General features: G+C 49.8%; 1 protein-coding gene across 7 annotated transcripts in view; it reads left to right on the top strand.

Moving 5' to 3' along the window:
* SPATA20 (spermatogenesis associated 20) overlaps positions 1 to 19,780 on the top strand; it is a 2,403,479-nt gene that overhangs the window by 57,054 nt on the left and 2,326,645 nt on the right. For 2 of the 7 annotated variants that reach the window (XM_078654431.1, XM_078654435.1), the window contains exon 1: positions 16,604 to 16,851. The exons of 4 other annotated variants lie outside the window; for them this stretch is intronic. The gene's annotated coding sequence lies outside the window, so the exon portion shown is untranslated. Of the gene's footprint in view, positions 1 to 16,603; positions 16,892 to 19,780 lie in introns of those variants that run through there. One more of the 7 variants, XM_078654434.1, reaches the window with a different exon arrangement.

The raw sequence follows: 19,780 nt of genomic DNA, 5'->3' as shown, positions 1-19,780 counted from the left end.
GGTGGGAAAGAGGCAGCCAAGGCAGGGGGAGCGAGAGGACCCGAGGAGGGGCAGCCATCGGGGCACGCATTCACAACTCCACGCCGGGCCCACAGGCCATTATCTCAGGGTGCTACGGGGGGTAAAGGGGATCACAGCATCATCCACTAAACGCAGCGCCCGCAGCTTGGGGGGCATGTTTCTAGCATGTTCGCTTTTGCACAGATACGTCACCAGGGGCCGCCAAACTTTCTCAAAGCGTGTAGTGCGGGACTGTAGTCTTGCTGAAAGCATCTCCATAGTGATGACCTGCCAGAGTCTCCCAAACCATGCAGCAAGGGGAGGAGTCTCCGCCTTTTTCCAGTACAGGGCAATAAGTTGTCTGGCAGCACCCAGCATTTGCAACGATATACTCCATTCATTACGGGTCAGGGCTAGTAAATTGGCAGGTTTGATTCCCAGCAACACTGTACTAGCGGCATCAGGCAAGGGGAACCCCAGAACCCCCCTTATGTGGCTCAGTACCTCTTTCCAGAAGATAGCGATCAGAGGGCAGGTCCACCATATGTTCAGGAAATCCCCAGGCACATGTTGGCACTTCCAACAACCGGGAGAGGAAGAGGGGAACATTCTGTGTAAGCGCTGTGGTGTGTAATACCATTGCGTCATTACTTTGTACGCGTTGTCTTGCTGCGGTATGCTGTGGTATACCTTGGGGATATCTCCCCTGAGGCGGGCCCATTGCGTCGGCAGAATATCCTCACCCAGCGTCGTATGCCATTTTACTGCTGCAAAGGGGGAGTTTGGGGGTGTTCTAGAATTCGATAAATCTGAGAGATTAGGCCCTTCGTGTCGGTGCAGGAGCGGGCAAGACGCTCAAACGGGGTAAAGGCCCTGGTGGCCCCCGGGTATATCGTGTCCGACAAGGCCCAATGACGCAATTGGAGAAATTGCAGCTCAGCCTCCCGCGGGAGACGGAATTCCTCTCGACAATGGGTAAAAGTCTTAAGGGTGCCTCCATCAAAGAGATCTGTAAGGACTCTACAGTCGCCTTGCGTCCATTTACGAAAGGCAGTAGTGCGGCTAGCCGGAGGAAACCACGGGTTGTCTTCAATAGGGGTGTGCGGTGAGGGGAGGGTCGTAAGACCTCTCCGTACCGCTGTCTTGTCCCATACATTCAGAACTGTTTTCGTGGGCACCGCCAAATATGCACTAGGGGATCGCCCCGCCTTATGAGTCCAAGCCAGATTCCAGATGGTGCGGCCTGTGACCGACCGGTCCATATGGAGCCACCCCTTCTCACTTCTCCTGGTGCCCCACTCAATCACAAAACGCAAGTGAGCGGCCCAGTAATAATCCACCAGATTAGGGCACGCAAGGCCGCCGCGATCTCGCGGGGCCATAAGAAGTGCCTGAGAGAAGCGGGGTCTCTTACCTCCCCATATGAATTTAGTGCAGTCTTTTTGCAGGGCTCGGATGTTCGGTAAGGGGATAGGTGTGGGAAGACACTGGAACAGATAAAGGAGCTTAGGCAGGATAGACATTTTAATGGCGTTCAGCCTTCCCAGCCACGAGGAGTTTGGGGATGTTGTAGAATTCGATAAATCTGAGAGATTAGGCCCTTCGTGTCGGTGCAGGAGCAGGCAAGACGCTCAAACGGGGTAAAGGCCCTGGTGGCCCCCGGGTATATCGTGTCCGACAAGGCCCAATGACGCAATTGGAGAAATTGCAGCTCAGCCTCCGGCGGGAGACGAAATTCCTCTCGACAATGGGCAAAAGTCTTAAGGGTGCCTCCATCAAAGAGATCTGTAAGGACTCTACAGTCGCCTTGCGTCCATTTACGAAAGGCAGTAGTGCGGCTAGCCGGAGGAAACCACGGGTTGTCTTCAATAGGGGTGTGCGGTGAGGGGAAGGTCGTAAGACCTCTCCGTACCGCTGTCTTGTCCCATACATTCAGAACTGTTTTCGTGGGCACCGCCAAATATGCACTAGGGGATCGCCCCGCCTTATGAGTCCAAGCCAGATTCCAGATGGTGCGGCCTGTGACCGCCCGGTCCATATGGAGCCACCCCTTCTCACTTCTCCTGGTGCCCCACTCAATCACAAAATGCAAGTGAGCGGCCCAGTAATAATCCACCAGATTAGGGCACGCAAGGCCGCCGCGATCTCGCGGGGCCATAAGAAGTGCCTTAGAGAAGCGGGGTCTCTTACCTCCCCATATGAAATTAGTGCAGTCTTTTTGCAGGGCTCGGATGTTCGGTAAGGGGATAGGTGTGGGAAGACACTGGAACAGATAAAGGAGCTTAGGCAGGATAGACATTTTAATGGCGTTCAGCCTTCCCAGCCACGAGGGGATAAGTGGTTTCCAGCGTCGCAAGTCCTCAAGGATGGACTTGCGGCAATCTGCCCAATTGAGTGCCGACCAATCTTCCAGGGAGGGGGTCAGGAACAGGCCGAGGTATCGAATATGGCGAGCAGTCCAGCGATAGGGGCATAACTGTTCTAGCGAGGGGACATCGGCCGGGGGGATCGTAAGGTTAAGTACCCACGATTTATCATGGTTAATTTTCAGGCCGGAGGCGCCCTCAAAGGAGCAGAGCGCTGCATGGAGCGCTGGTAAGGACTGTCGGGGTTCCCTAAGGGTAAGGATGAGATCATCGGCATATAACGCCACTTTATGGACTTGTCCACCCATCGTAATGCCGTGGGTGCCCGGGTCTCGCCTGATCATATCCGCCAGAGGTTCAACCGCCAGGGCGAACAGTAGGGGCGAGAGAGGGCAGCCCTGTCTAGTCCCTCTCCCGATGTCAATCGGGTCTGTCAACCTTCCATTCACACGGATCCTAGCCTTAGGCGCAGCATAAGGTGCCATGATCCTAGCAACCATCAGTGGACCGAGTCCTATCCTACAAAGGACCGCTCGGAGAAATGACCAGTCCACGCGGTCGAACGCTTTCTCAGCGTCCAACGAGAGGAGGCACGCCGGGATACGCCAATGGCTCGCCTTCCCCACCAAATGAGCAACTTTCCGCACGTTATCAGCCCCTTGGCGGCCATGAATGAAGCCCACCTGATCCGGGTGCACGAGGTCAGGCATGTGGGGATCCAATCTCTTGGCCAGCACCTTGGTGTATATTTTAAAGTCGGTATTAAGCAACGCAATCGGGCGATACGACGAACAGAGCGCAGGGTCTTTCCCAGGCTTCGGAATCAAAGCTATTTCCGCCATCCCCATATCCGGGGAGGGGCCCTGACCGCCATCAAAGGAGGCAAAGAGTCGGAGGAGGTATGGACTCAGCTGAGATTGGAATAGGCGATAGAAGGAGAGCGGCAAGCCATCAGGGCCTGGTGTCTTCCCCAAATTTAGTTCTTTAATGGCCGAGGTCACCTCATCCAACGTTAACGGCTCCTCCAGACATTCAGCCGTAAGGGGGTGCAGCCGCATCCCGCTATAGTGCTCCAACACTGCCTCCGACACAGCGGGGGCCGGTGGGTCTGCCGTGTAGAGTGTGGCGTAATAGTCCCGAAACGCTCCCAGCTTGTCCCCTGCCGCCGTCGCTCGAGACCCATCGGGGAGCTTCACGTTCGCTATGTGGGATCTGGCCGCTTTAACCCTCAGCCGCCTCGCCAATAGTTTCCCCACCTTATCCCCTCCGTCGAAGTGCAACTGCTTCAGAGCCAAAAGGGAGCCCTCAGCTCTGTTTGCACGCAGCAGTCGCAGCTGGCCCGGAATATGTGCCAGGCGTCGCCACGTCTTCAAAGTGGATCCCTCCTGATCCCGCGTCTCCGCCTCTTTCAAGTCCCTCACCAAGCCGTCTTCCACCACCCTCCCCTCTCGCGCCCTCGCAATCGCGAGGGAGGTAATGTGGCCCCGGATCGTGGCCTTAAAGGCGTCCCAGACCACCGGAAAAGGCGTCTCTGGTAGGTCGTTGTACTCAAAATAGGAGGTAATGGCCGCGCGAATGTCCTCAACAGATGCTGCATCTCTAAGGAGGTGCGGGGGTAGATATATGTAAGGAAGAGGGGGTATCCCCGACTAGAGTTCCTAATGCGGGATAAATACAATATTTGAAAGAAAGAAATTAGGAACTAGTGTTTGAAAACCATGGACATAGAAGGACTAATGACAGCACAGACTATAGTGAGACAGAAAACATGATACAAAATTATTTTATTATTCTTATTTCATTATGATAAAAAGCACAGTTGTCATTTGGGTATACATAGTTATTGTGTGCATGCCTTCATTAGATATGTGACTTATTGTCTACATATATAGGCTACTGTTGTCAGATCCTATACAGTTTTTATAATGATATGACTGGAATAGGGATCTATACAAGACTGATTTTAGAGATATTTATACATTAAAACATGGCTGAAAATGTCAACTACGCGCGTTTCGGCTGGAGGCCTTCATCAGGGAGCCATGTAGATATCCAAGTTGACCTGTACATATTTAAAAGATAAAAACAATAGTGGTGCTTGTCAATGTCCGTGAGAAGTCCTAGATATATACATTTTCGAAAAAATACAGTACACATTTGGTGGTGATACATTTATACAGTCTTAAGGCATAGAGATAATAAATGCCTTAAAGAGAGGAAACAACAACAAGAACCTGGCCTAATATTTACAATTATATACAGTAGGTGTTGTAACCAATATTGGATTAATGCATTTGCTCGATAAAAAAACATCAGACACAATTATGCTATTTATCTAACACAATGGGTTTGGCATATTTAACAGAGAGAGAGGTTGGGAGAAGAACTTAACAGCGAGGGCTCTCAAAGTTAACATAATTTGAGGGGGGTAGGGATGAAGACTAAGAGGGGAAGGGCCCGTAGGATGTGTCAGAAAATGAACCAGTGGAACAAGGGAGACAAGACAGAGATGACAAGGGAATGGATAAAATTAATACCTGAACATGTGATGGATGTTGGTTCACATAAATGGAGTAAGTTGGTACAGATAGAGGATGGTCTATCTTGGCGGTTTTAGCTATGGGTCAATGGTAAATTGAATTAGTGGACGAGAGTGCAGACATAAACAGTGGCAATGAGAACTATATACAGATCGCCAAAAGAAATCCAGTACCTGTGCTGTGTATCGCTGGCCTGTATTCTGCACTTCAGATTGCACATGTGGAAGTGGTCTCTGGTATTTAAACTATGAAGTAAAGAATGACCACTTTAGAGATTTTGATGGCTTCTGCTATTGAAAGTCAGGGCTTATAGACAAGAGACTGATAAGGAAATAATTATGATACCTGTGTAGGTGCTCTTGGTAGACCAGAGACTGCACGCTGTAGGTATTAGTTGGATGATGGATGGATGACCTATGTATCAGAATATACATATATATTAGGTGTGACAAGTTGATTTCAAACAGGGAGAAACAGACACGAAAGTGTGAAATCACCTAGGTACCTGATGCTTTGGTCTCGTATTTATATGAGGAGGGGTCTATTGGCGGCTCTGGTTGCAGCAGCAATCTACATATTTGGGCAGAGCATGAGGAAATTAGACTATTTCCTGAGGGTTATTATGATCAGAACATCATTCATTTATACGTGATCAGTGGTCTATTTCTTCATTGTTACCTGCGAGGTGCGCCAACGGTGTATATTTGGGGGGGTCTGGGAGCTGCAGAACGTGCGGGGGTAGATGCCACTTCCGCTCTCTGGGGGGACCGTCCCGCGGGTCCCTAAGAAGCAGCTCCACATGAGCATGGTCCGATATGGATATGTCCGACATCCCAGCATCTACCACGTCATGAAGTAAATCATGGGACAGGAAGACATGGTCAATGCGAGAGTAAGAGCGGTGGGCACTCGAATAAAAAGAGTACTCTCTCTTATCCGGGGAGAAGTATCGCCATGCATCAAATAAGCCTAGGTCGCCGATCTGCTTGCGAAGCGCCAGAGACATCGCCCCCGCCCCATGAAAGGAGCCCTCACTCTGGTCTATCTTTGGGCACCACACCAAATTAAAATCCCCCCCGAGGACAATAGAGGGCCCACCCCGAAGCACCTGGTCTCGCAAGAGGTCTCGGAGGAAACGATCCTGTGCCTGATTAGGGGCGTACACATTGCATAGCATAAGACGGCGAAGTCCCACCTCAACAGTCACCTTGAGGAAACGGCCATCACCACTTCGGAAGAGCCTATCGGTACCTCGCCTGATGCCAGCTTTGCACAAAATTGCCACCCCTGCCGTTTTCGTGGTTGCCACTGCCCAATATTGGAGAGGGTATCTGGGGTGCGCCATGCGCCCAGTATCCGCCTGAAGGAGATGGGTCTCTTGCATGAAAACGATATCTGGGTCATGCCGCAAGAGGTAATGCCATATCTGCCTGCGCTTATTGGGCAAATTAAGGCCCTTAACGTTAAGGGACAAGATCTTAAGGGGTCTATTCACAGTATTCGCCATGGCAGGGAGCACTAGGATACACAATCAGTGCCATCCTCAACAAGTCACACACCATCCATACACCCCAGACAAGGGTCCCACCCTCCCCGACCCCATTCGCCCCCACACCTACCCTCCCAGGTCCCACATAGAAGATAAGAGAAGGAAGAAAAGAGAGAAAGAGGAGGAGAGAGAGAGTCAAGTACAAAAACCAAACATTCGTCAGCCGATGAGGCTGGAAGTATGAACCGTAAAGGTGCGGCCAACAGGGCCAGAGTTCGCTGTCCCCAGAATAGGGCATCCTACACCCTCGGGTTCGAATGTCCTTCGGGATGTCACTCCCCAGGGGGCAGCTCCAGAGGGACATGGCTGACAGAAAGCACTAGGAGGTATGGAGCCCCCACCCACCTAGGCCCAGCACCGAGGGATCAGGGGCCCACCCGACCCACCCCCTCGTCCGACAACCCTCCATCCGCTGGTGGAGCGTGTGACAACAGTACCTCAAGCAGAGTGCAGTAAGCGTCTCGCCATCCTCACGGCATAGGGGGACGCTCCTTAGGAGAGCGCTCCTCAGGGCTGGTTTCTGCTTTCTCCAGAGCTCTAATGTCGGCTATGACGTCTTGCCGAGCTTGGCTGTTCGTGGGCGCGTCAGCAGGTGGTGCGCGTCGCCTCCGCGGCACCGTGGTCCAATCCGGCACAGTCTGCGTTCTCTTGCGGGATGGGCGCCTAGAAGGACTCTCCGGGGGAGAGCCCGAGATATTGAGAAGTCGCGCCGTCTCATCGTATGATCGCAGAGCTTTGCGTCCCCCCTCCCACTGGAAGATAAGCGCAAAGGGATGGCCCCATTGGTACGGAATGTTCATGCTCCGCAGCTTCTCCGTCACCGGGCGGAAAGCACGTCGCCGCTTCAGGGTATGGGGCGCCAAGTCCTGGAAAATTTGGATCTTATGGCCCTGGTATTGCAAGTCCGGCTTGTCCCTGGCGCACTTCCAGATCTCTTCTTTCTCTACAAAGAAATGCACCCTCGTGAGAATGTCCGGGAGGAGGCCCGACCTCCCTGCAGGGGCCGCCACCCGATGTGCTCGGTCAAGAGTGGGGGGCGATACATCCTCATCACCCCGCACCTCGTGGAGGAGCTGCGCCACGTAGTCCATCACGTCCTTCCCTTCTGCGCCGAGTGGCACGCCGCGAATACGGAGGTTGTTGCGCTGGCCCCGGTTCTCCAAGTCTTCCTGCTTGATCTGGAGTTCAATGTTCTGCTCTTCAAGGGCCGACAAGCGCTGCCACAAATGTTCCTGGTCCTCCGTGCGCGTGTCCATAGTCCTTTCCAGGCTATCCACGCGATCTCCCAGCTCCGTGACCTCTCGCTTGAGCTCTGTGACGCATGAGTGTACCTCAGTTCTCAGGGAGCCGATCTCTGCCTTGAGGTCAGACATAAAGGCGGCCATGAACGCCTGTGTGACTGGTGGGGAGTCCGCCGTTCCTCTGGATGGGCCCTCTCCGGCCGCCGGCGCCCCCGCCTTGCCCCACATGGCTGTCACAGGGTTATCTTTGGGGGCCGTCGTCTGATCCGCCCTAGCGCCCCTGTTCGTGCGCGTCATCGTCTGCCTTGGCCAAGGGAGGTCGTTGTAGGCCGCAGACCGTCGCTGTGGTTTGGGGTTCCCGTCCAAAGTAGCTTGTGGGAGCAAGGCCAGGAGGGGGGGGGGGAGGAACTCGGGCGTGGAGCCCCGAGGGTCAGCCCACACCTCGGGTATCTGAGGGCCCAAGGCTCTGCTCACTCGACTCCTGTAACAGCGGGCCCCAGCGTACCCTCCACAGGACCCAGCCGGCAAAAGCACCCTGTGGCCGATCACACCGTTGCAGGGCGAGCCCTCCGCTCCAGCCCCACAGGGGGAGTAGCCCTCGTCCCTAGCACACCGCTCCAGCAGATTATCAGGCACCCCACACTGCTAGGGCCCCGCGCACCGCCTCTTCCTGTCCCTCGCCGGTGATGGCGGGGGGAGTTCGCCTGAGTCAGCAGGGCCAGCAGAGGGAAAGACCGTCCCCGGGCAGTACCAAGAGCAGCAGCCCACCTTCGCCGCTCCCCGCTGCGCAAATCAGCCCTACCGCCGCACAGCCGGTGCACCACTGCGCGGACTGGGAAAATGGCGAGTGCCGTCCGCTTCGAAATGTGCCCCGGGGGCACCGCCTGCACCGGAGCACCGTCCGGACCCCAGCCGCAGCGCAGCTCCTCCACTTCGGCGCACGGCGGGGGACGGGATCTCCCAGAAGCAGGTCCGGATAGTGAGTCTTGCGCCTCCGCCCCGATGCCTCAAGAAGGCGGGCGCCGATCGCGCCAGGCGGGCAGAGCGACCGAAGGGTGCAGCCAGAGTGCTCCTCCCTCCCGCAAGTCCGCAGATATGGGGTCCGGCAGCCTCACCTCGCTGTAGGGGCAGAGAAGAGGTCGGCAGGTGTCCGTAGGCGCCCTCCGCGTTCCTTCTGGATCGGCAGCAAGCCGCCTCCGCAGTGGCCCAAGATGGCGGAAAGGTAGGCTCCGTTTGCGCCAAGCCGTTCACTCGCACCACGGGTCTCTCCGGTCACTGCTGCGCAGCCGATGCCCCCAAAAACTCGACCTCAGCCGGCCAGCACACAGGGGTGTCACGGGGGGGCCTGGGTCCCCCTAGTTCCGCCTTGAATGCTTATGAAGAGGCCAACGGCGGCGGGAGCTCCGCAAGAGCACGTCTGCTCACATCGCCGGTCAAGCCACGCCCCGCTATTCTTCTTTTGGCCAGGACCAATGCCAGGTCTATAAATCGGGTCCCCACCTTTATGGTCTTTGACCTGGGAAGTAACCCTAACAAGCAGGCTTCTATTGTGTAAGGAATGGTATGTGCGAGGACCTTGTGTAAAACTGTCAGGACATGCTGCCAGTACTCGGGCAGGGATTGGCAATCCCACGACATATGCTTAAAATCCGCATCTATATGTGCACAGCATGGGCACTGCTGTTCGCCACTACCCAGCATTAAGATAAGTCTGTGTGGAGTGAGGTAGATCATATGGAGGATATTACATTGGGTGTATTTAAAGCTGGCTTTTCTGCTTATCTTCTGGGGCGATCTCAATCCCCAATTTTATTCCTTTTATTGCACTAAGCAACCTAATGCAGGGTGTCAGAGCTGTTTACACAACATACACATTATACATTGACAATAAATCAAGTACATGTGTAAATCAATGTACAAGATGAGTTACATGAGACCGGGTTACAAGGTGTACGAGTCACATGCCCTTCATAGCTCACTGTGCTATATTACAAGGATTACAATTATATGAACTGCAGATAACAAAAGGATCCCTGTGTTAAAAGCAATACCCACTTTACTATCTACATAAAATAAAAATCTATCCTCTGCATGTTACCTGATGTGCTTTGCAGGAGACACATTAATCTGCTATGCTACTTTGATTCAAATCTGGGACTTCACAAAACACAGATCTCTCCAGCAAATACGTTAGCCTCTAAATTTATGTCACCCTTTTTACTATTCCCTGAGATTTACTGAGCACCTTTCCAGCAAATGCCTTCACCCATAAAATATTTTAAAATGCAGACTTTGCAACAAATTAAGCCGAATAGATCTACTGACATGCTTCTCCTTGTTGCCAATTTCTTTGTGACAGGGTTTAAAAAATATATCTTTATATATTAGATGAGGCCCAGATTTTGCGTCAGGATTGCGCTACTTTTTTGGCACAATCCTGATGCCAAATCTCATTTGTTAAATCTCATTATGTGCTTCAATGAACTCATGATACCTGATAAACATGTATGAGGTCTTAATATCTGATGTCACTTCTGGTGATGTCACATCCAGTAAGGTAACTTCCTGGTATATCACATGCAATGTCACGCATTGTGACATCATGCCCTGTGATTGCATACTGCTATGTTATGTTATGTTATTGGTGGTTTTGTAGCGCGCTCAATTACTCAGAAGTATCCTGGCGCGTAAAGAGGCAGGTAGGCAACAGAAGAGTAAGAGTAGCTAGTCCGTCATTTTAAAGAGGTGGGTTTTGAGTGCTTTTTTGAAAAGGTTGAAATTCTGAGTGGCGCGTAGCACCGGAGGAAGGGTGTTCCAGGCGACAGCCGCCTTTACAGCGATGGAGTGCCCACCAAGGCGTGTGCGTTTGAAGTGGGGAACAACCAGCAGGTGTTGGGAGGCTGACCTTAGTGGACGGTTAGGTAAGTACCGGGAAAAACGTTTCCTCAGATACAAAGGTCCCTGATCATGGATGGCTCAATGGACGAAAGTAAGGGATTTGAACAGAACCCGTTGAGCAACAGGTAGCCAATGCAGGCTGTGCAGGTGTTGTTGTACGCTGGACTTCAGCGAAATGTTAAAAAAAAGTCGGTCTGCTGCGTTCTGTATGATCTGAAGGCGTTTGGTTAGGTAAGCCGGAATGCCAATAAACAGAGCATTTGCGTAATGGAGGCGGGAAAGAATGAGTGCCCTGGCCACTGTTTCTTTGGCCGTCCTCGGAAGCAAAGGAAAAAATCTCCGGAGAGCTTTGAGAGTACCGAAGCAGCCGCAAGTGAGTTTTTTAATGTGCTCATCGAATTTTAAGTTTTCCCCGAACCATACCCCCAGGTTTTTTGCAGGTTTGCCATCAGAACTAGGGGGTGGTACATCAGATGGCCACAGGGATTCTCTAAAGTTGGAGGGGAACTGCCCGTAGAGTAGGATTTCCGATTTGTCTTCGTTATGATAGAGCGCGCGGGTCACCCGACCAATAATTTCGCCACTTCCGGCTTCGGGCCCATATATTTCAAATCACCATATACATTGATCGGATGACCTCACGGTCTGCTATCAAATATTTGTGAGTTCCTTTCGTTATTCTTCAGCGTACCCGACTTACCATCCACCGACGCGGGTACCTATGACCACAATGGATCAGGGAGCTAGCTGTAAAAGGAAAGGCAGCAAAATACAAACCCAACAAATAACATTCAATAATCTTTGTAAAATGACCACGGACAACTGGAAGTTTTAAAGTCTTTATCTAATTTAGTAAAATTCAGAGAGTATCAAATTCACAGTAATTAAGCAATCGATAATCAGAATAACAGAAAGTACATAGCTGAATAGCAAATAAGTCAGTGCAACCATTTATAAACTAATGGAACCAGAACACACTTAAATGAAGGGTCAGGAATTAGAACGTTTAAGATGAATCACTAAAGATGGGATAGGCTTTGATTAGGACTAGTATTCTAGAATTATTTCAAGGGAATGAGACAGGAGTTCGGGACATTCATTTAACTATAGGAGAGTCTATGGAGAGAGAGAGAGACGCTATGCTTTAAGGCAAAAGTTCTTTAGACAGTTTAAGTAAGGAGGTTCTAGACCATATCAGGAAATGACAAACTGCAATGCAAAATATAATTTCTAACAGGTAGGGTAACATAGGAACACGTTACGAAACAAATGCAAATGACTTTATGATTCAATGGTTGCGGAAAGCATGGAAAATTAACATATGCAAAGGTATGTCTTTATTGAAGCAAAAGACAGAAATTCAGAAAGGTGCAAGGTTCAGAGTTTTCAGAGTGATATTTACCTAGACTGGTGTGGAAACCAAACCCTGGCCACGGGTCAGTTAAGGACAGGAAACCCTCAAGGAAGGATACCCCTCAATGGACAGCAGGTGCAGAATGGACACCCCGGACAGGACAGGAAGACCAGATTAGGATCAGGACAGGACCCTCAGGACAGGACCGGCACCCGCAGTTCGGAAGCAACGCCTGCGCTCCACCCTCTCTGCAGCTATCGATCAGGACCCCGATTGGGTCAGCGAATTCCCCAGCAAAGTGCTTCGCCAGCACTTAAGGTTCAGTAAAACCTTCAGAGTCTATGGTCAAATTCCGGACAGAGAGCTCCGCAGCTCCTCTGTATCAAGTCACCTATTGAGTGCGTTGGGTCAGTGACAGGTCAGCTATTCAGACAAGTCGGACAATTTCCCTAGGTGAACCCAGGGTAGATATACTGTTTTGGGACGGTGTACCACCCCCCAATGTTGCAAAGTCTCAGAATCCCTCAATTTGGATTGGTCCTAAGGTAGGGTTTGGGTAACACACCAATCAGAATAGACTATTTGGAGGCCTACTTTGCATCTCTGGGTACCGCCTAGCGAGATTGGGGTTCCCATGGGAAGCTGTACAGCAAACAATATCGCAACACACAATGTATCATATAAGGAGCAACTTTCTCCATTCTCGTAGGGCAGAGGTGGCTTTCCCATGAGCATCTTGACTGTGGCTGCCAGCTGGCTGAGTTCCACTGTCCAATGTTGCCACCTTTCAGTGCACCACGAGTATGCGCAGAAGGGACCTTCAATATGGCTCCCAACCGGTTCGGGCCCCCATTCCCCGCAGTACATGAAAAGTAAGCGAGAACAAATTAAAACATAGAAATAAATGAATGCATTACATGTCATAATTTTGTACTTTATTCTTATCACTATAAAAATATACTATGCAATTAGAAATTAGCAAAATATACACTGTCACAAGAGCAACTGCACGAACAGCACCACGTTATTATCAAAGCTGCGTATTACGCATGCGCACCCTTTCCCACCAAACTTATAACTACGTCAGGTCACGTGAGTGTGACTGACGCATGCGCAGAAGCAATTTTCCAAGCGGCGGCCATGTTTAGGAACACGGATTAGTTGTATTAGAAATACACATACGCAAGCTTCCTCTACTTCGTTCGAATATAAAATAAAAGATTAGTAAGACGTACAAATTTTATTAATTGATTACACACGGGCGAGGTTCATGACTCGAGCAAGTCGCGATGCGAAGCTTGCTCTATCAGTTACATTTTAGTTGGGCAAGGGCAAGCCAGTTGAAGACTGAGGAGAGACAGGTCTGGACCAATGAAGTGTCCAGATCCGTGCCGGGCCAAGTGAACAGCAGTTGCGTGTTGTCTGCGTAAGCTATTATTTTAGCGCCCAGTCCCTCGGCCAGGAAGATCAGGGTGGTCAAGTATATATTAAATAGCAGTGGACTTAAAGTGGACCCATGTGGCACCCCGGTCGAAAGGAGCTTAGCCGAGGAAGAATAGGGGGGCAGCCACACCTGCTTCGAACATTCAGGAACTATAGCAGTCCGAAAGGAGAGACTGATAATCTCAGAAACCTCGGCGCAGACCACCTCCGCCACCCCACCTAGAACCCGGGCGGGACAGGGGTCGGCGGGTGACCCAGACTTCATAGATTTCAGAACAGCTAGGGTGTCTGCCTCATTTGGGGGAGAAAAATCTCTGAAAACCTGAGTGAGGGAGGGAGGAAATGGAGGGTCGGCCATGACCTCGGTGCTCCGCCCAAGACAAGTGGAGCACAGTCTAGCCTGAATCCCAGCTATTTTAGCTGTGAAAAAAGAGGACAGGTCCTCACACCATTGTGCGGAAGAAGGGACCGTTGGTTGTTCGGCACAAGGGGAAAGAAAGCTCTTAACAATAGTGAAGATTCCTTTACTAATATTGTTGGCCCTAGAGATCCTGCCAGCATAGTAGTCGCCCTTAGCCGTCCTGATGGCAGCATAATATTCCTTCTGAGCCGCACGCAAAGCCCCCTTAGCAGTAGGACAATAGGCACGTCTTCAGCATCTCCCACGTTTTTTACAGCCAAGCTTCAGTTCTTTCAAAGCATGCAAGTACCAGGGCGCAGAGGGCGCAGAGCGATTGTTGGCGCTAACGCCCTGATTCGCAGAGGCCCCCACCCCTGTGCTGATCCAGGTGTTAAAGCGATGCACAGCAGCGGGAAGCTCAGAGCCTAACACTGGGCGCCCCAGGTGGAGGGCATTGGTCAAAGCAGGGAGATTAGTCTTTGGATGGCAGGTGTTAGGTGGAATATCACAGGATGGCTTCTCTAAAGACCAGGAGAACCTGATCAACATATGATCTGACCAGGTAAGGACTTCTGGATCTGATAGCGTTAAGGCAAAGTTGGAGCAGACTACATCCAAAATATGGCCCCCCGAATGCGTAGGCAGCTTAACCCACTGTGTTAGCTGGGCTAAATTTAAAGATTCTGACAAACTGATTGAGTCCAGCGACTCGCCAATGTCCACGTGAATGTTAAGGTCACCCAAAAGGAGAAATGTAGGGAACCTCAAGGCCCGAGGCACAATCACGTCCTCCAGAGCCCTGAGGAAAGGTCCAGAAGGCCCTGGGGGACGATAAACAGTGTTCCGCCCAGCGTAAAATGGGGTGAGAGGATGAGGGAGAAGTGAAGAATCTCCCCATCTCCCAAATCGCTGGAGGACTCGCTGTGGAAAGACCAAATGTCTCTGAATACAACAGCGGACCCTCCGCCTCTCCCCGCTGCATGATCAGCCCTAATGATTTTGAAGCCTCTCGGGGTGGCAAGTTCAACCACAGGGGCACAGGAGTTATTTAGCCACGTCTCCGTGATGAACAAGATGTCGGACAGAAGCTCAAAAATGTCGGCAGCATGTTTGACCATCGAATGAGCATTTATTAAAGCTGCGGTAATTGTATGTTTGCTGTTAGATATAGGGGTGGGAGCAGCCGGGATTTGGGAGGGACCGAAGTTGCATAGGGGACAGATTCTAAAGAAGCAATCGGAGGCATCCCATGACCGAACGCCTCTGCATTTAGGTTTGAGTGCCAGTAACTCCTCTCGGGAGTACCTCTGAAGGGCTGCCTCTCCTTTAGGAGGAAAACGGGCAGCATGGCCGGCGCTGGGCGCACCCGGAGCGCGGATGGGCGCAGACGGGCTAACCTTTGGCTTACCTTCGGCGCGCCAACGGCGCGCCTGCTGCGCGCGTCCGGAAAGACAGACACAATTTATGTGTGCACCTCCCTCCCCCAGCTAGAGCGCTGCCACTAGTCCAGCCGGGGTCTGGGACTACACCTAAGATGGCCGCCTGCCCTCCACTCAATCGGCACAGCAAGCCGCGGTGGAACGGGCAGGGAAGGCACACCTCAGCACCCCGAGATGAAAGATCAGGTATGTAATGTTACACAGGGGATAAACAATTTAAAATCAAAAAATCAGCGTGAGCGCCTCAGCGCGAAATGCGAGTACAGCGAGGGTTAAAATGCAAAGTTAAAAGATATGGAGCAAAGTAAACAGATGATGCCTCTGCAGAGCAAAACGGGTCCGAGTAGGAGCTGCCACCACCTATCCTAGCCGTAGGTGGTGGCAGACATGGTTAGTCCCCCACTTTGTTTTTCAGGACTTGTGCCCTAGGAGTACCGCTAACATCCAAAAAAAGCTTAGCAATTGGTGTTGGTGTTAAGTTCTAGAAGTCAAGAGGTTAATAAAACAGATAGGGCCAGATGGATCAACAGTCCATTTTATGAGTTCCTAATTGCGGATTATTGCGGTTTGCAATTAGAAAATCACAAAATGGAAGGCATGAAAGTGTGTTTAACACTTTCTGCGATTCCTAGTGGATCGCAAATTACCTACCTCATGAATATAGAGGTAGGTCGCAATTAACGACCCCATAGGAATCGCACAGATCATGGGGATGGTGGCCTGCTGGGGTCAGCAGACCACCATGTGATTGCTTTTACGTAAAGCAATCTTTTTTTTTTGTAAAGCAGCCCGTTTTCCTTAAAGGAAAACAGGATGCTTTACAAAAGAGAAAATGTAAACGTTTCCTTTCATTTTCTAAGAGCAGGCAGTGATCCGTGGGACCACTGCTTGCTCTTAGAAAATGTATTTACAGACATTCACAAAGCAAATTGGTAAAATGCGAATGCTTTGCGACCACATTTCGGTCGCAAAACATTAATGCATACAGAAGCGATTCGGTATTAGGAAGGAACGCCCTAAACACGCCCCTTCCTAATATCGAATCGCAAACCCATTTTGCGATTGTTACCGAATCGCAAAATAGGGTTTGTTGCATAAGAAAAGCATTTTTATGCGTTCGCAAAAGGCCGATTCGCATCGGCCGTTTGCGAAGGCAAAAAATGCTTGATGCATCTGGCCCCTAGTATATTATCTACTTTAAAAAAAAAAGCACAGCGAGCAAACGTGAGAACAACGTGACTGTGGAGCGACAAGGGGTGACATTGATGCCCAGCAACATGGCACTCATCGCTTGTACATTTTCAAGACAGGTTAGCATTCTAGCTCTTTAATAGAGCTCGGCGCTCATTGTGCGTAACATGGAACGTTGGCGAACTGTAGCCGGTCACCTGGGGACTCAGTGGAAGTTACTCTCGGACCGCGGGTCGTTTCCGGGGAACGTAGTCCGTCTTTTCCGGGGCCAGTGTTTCTGTTTTGTCACCTTGCTGGGGCGTGGTAGCCGTACCTCCCATTCTAGTAAACTCGTTTCGTCTGCCAGTCAGCATCACCCAGCCTTTCTTTTGGCGTTTCCGACCTTCAGTTTTCGAAGAAGTTTTCCCTAGAGTCGAATTTAACATTACAGGTAAATTCGGTGTTTAGGCCGTCCATCTATAGACGGGGAGGTAAGTTTTCTGTTTTGGAACCAGTGTGGGATTGCTTGCATTTTCTGTTACTCATAAGTTTTGGCATGCTTTATCTTTTCACTTTAGTAAGAAGTGTCACTGTTGCAAGTATCTGAAAACCTGTATTGGGAACTCAATGGGACCGGTGGCATGCAATACGAGTTCGGGCTTAGACGTGGCTAAAAAGAACAACATATTATGTAACTGTTGTGTTGGCTTTTCACTTAGCTGTAACTGCATGAAAACTATATAATTCACACATCTTAAAGAAAAATACGTGCAAAGTTAACTACTTTGTGGGAAGTTCATTGTTCTGATAAGAAAGTTAATTTGGTGTGCGATTACTTCAGATGTCTGTGTGTGTAACGACGATTTGAATCGTTCATTGATGCACAGGGTAATAGTGATGCGTAATTCTAGTGCCATGAGGTGCCAGACTGACAGACACCACTGTAAATATGTAGGCATCCTATTTTATGACCTGTTGGCTTTGCCAATGGTATCTAGCCATGCCCAACAGCCAGGTTAACATTTTAATAAAAACCTAAAAAGTCTTTGACGCGACTGCCCGCACCACGCATACAAGCGTCTACTAAATGACGCAGATGTTTTTTTCATTTTTAGTTACTAAACTGAGTTTGATTGGCAAATAAAACAAAAGGGAAACACAATCACAAGAGACCCCCCTCCCCCACGGGCAATAGGTGTCAACAACACTGCGTCGGGTGGGAGGGACATGAAAGTTACTTGGGGTATGGGAGAAAGCAACATGGAGAGCGCAGGTGGAGGGGGAAGGAACACCGTGGAAAGAGTAGGATGACGCAAGTGGGCAAAGCAACATGGAGGGACAGAATGGGGAAGCACACTGGCAAGCGCAGCAGGGAGTTGGGAAGTATTGTGACAGAGAGCAACACTAGTGCAGGGGGAGAAGTACACGATGACGACCACATACAGGCAGTGCTCGAATAGCAAGTAGTGGAAGCAGAGACGCCACTCAGTTAAAAAGATGATAACGAGGCAATGCTCCGTGGGCGGTACAGACATAAGACTGACAAGCTAAAACATGAATCAGGCAGATGAGAGTGCCAGGAAATCTAACCAGTGATTAGCAATGGGCAGGCTCCAAGCCCCTCTTTGTTCTTGGGAAGCCACTGTGTGCCTAACAACAGACAACTGATGCCCTGTTTATTAGTCTGGACCTTCACAGTACAAAATAGGCTGCACTCGGTATAAAATAGGCTCCTACAAAATCTGCAGAAAGATTGTCTTTAGGTGCTTACAGACCTTTCAAAATGTATAATTTTTAGTATTATGCAATCGAACTGTACCTACTAGAAACCTGTTGAGGCCTGACTTTAGGCTGTACCTTTTTGTTTTACTAAAATGATGTGCTTGCTTTAAGTATTTTGTAGTTTACACTGAGAGATGACATGCTATAACAAGCATTTGCATTGCAATAGGCCTCGCATTACTAAAAGTTTGAGCTGTTAGCCTTGCAAATAATAAGGCAATGCTAATAAATCAAACATTTAGTAATGCAAGACCGATTGCAGCGCAGGTGCCGCAATTGTACCACAAGTAAAGAAATAGAAAAAAAACCTCTATTTCTTTATCTTTGATATAATCGCGGCACCGGCGCTTTACTTTTAACATTAAAAGTAAAGCGCAGGTGCCGCGATTATACCAAAAGTAAAGAAATAGATGTTTTTTCTATTTCCTTACCTTTGGTATAATCACGGCACCCGCGCTTTACTTATAACATCAAAAGTAAAGCGCGGGTGAGCGCGTCACGCCTGTGTTTGGGCGCGCGCATAGCTCCTCCCACGGCCTATTGGTGTCTATTACGCGCTTGGTGCTCTTAATAGACACCAATAGGCCGTGGGAGGAGCTATGCACGCGCCTCTGGCCAATTGCGTGCAGTCTTTTACAATAAGACGCACGCAAAGGCCAATGGGGGAGCTGAAAAGGAAACGCCCAAGCATGTGCGATTCCTAAGTCAGCTACCCATACCCCATTTTTCACCTCCAAAATGCCTCGCGCAGTGCAACGCTAGACTCAAGGCCTAAAAAGGAATCTGAACTGCTTTGTGTGTCCGTAACCAAGATACTTCTGGTCATTGTGGGAGATTTTTGATTTCTGGTACTCGTTCAGTTGTGATATCCAAATGGTTTTAACTTACGAGTCTTACATTCTGATGTGATTAAATTGATATTCTAAATGACATTAGGATTGTTCTCACAAATGCACTATTAAATCTGATAATACATGATCTAATCTTATACTTCAGTTGTTTGTGATACACCTATGCTGGTTTAATCCCCACAGTGCATTGGGCCTTTTTATTTGACGAACTGCAGAACTCTTCATTGTGGGAGTACTGGGAACTACTGTTATATCTTGGGCTTAATGACAACCATCTCAAACATAAATACTTACTTCGTTGTCTGTTGTCACACTTCATGGTTTAGGAAAGAAATTCCCACATGGAAAATATTGGCCCGTGTGCAAATGGGTCCTAAATCTGTGGCCAAGGCATAGATGCATCAAGCGAAATTGTGATCGCAATCACTGCGAAACAGCGATTGCGATAGCAATTTCCTCCTCTGCAATGCATCAAGTAGAAAAGCAGCAAAAAGCGAATTCGCAAAACAGCGAATCGCTAAACCCGTTGGAAACCCCCTTCGCGAATCCATATTAGCCATTATCAACAGATATTGCGAAATCATCTGCGAATTCGCAACCAAATAGCGAAATCGCAAATAAATCGCTATCCACATTCATCAAAAATCGCAATTAGCGAAAATACCATAATTCGCTAAATACAAGTCACAATTTAAGGAGAAGCTAAACCAGGTGGTAACCGTGAAGTCAAATTGGCAAAAAAAAATA

This window comes from Lissotriton helveticus, chromosome 7 (genome assembly GCF_964261635.1).
Source record: "Lissotriton helveticus chromosome 7, aLisHel1.1, whole genome shotgun sequence".
NCBI classification, from domain to species: Eukaryota; Metazoa; Chordata; class Amphibia; order Caudata; family Salamandridae; genus Lissotriton; species Lissotriton helveticus.
Note: the sequence above shows the minus strand (reverse complement) of the source record. Positions and strands in the feature narration are given on the sequence as shown.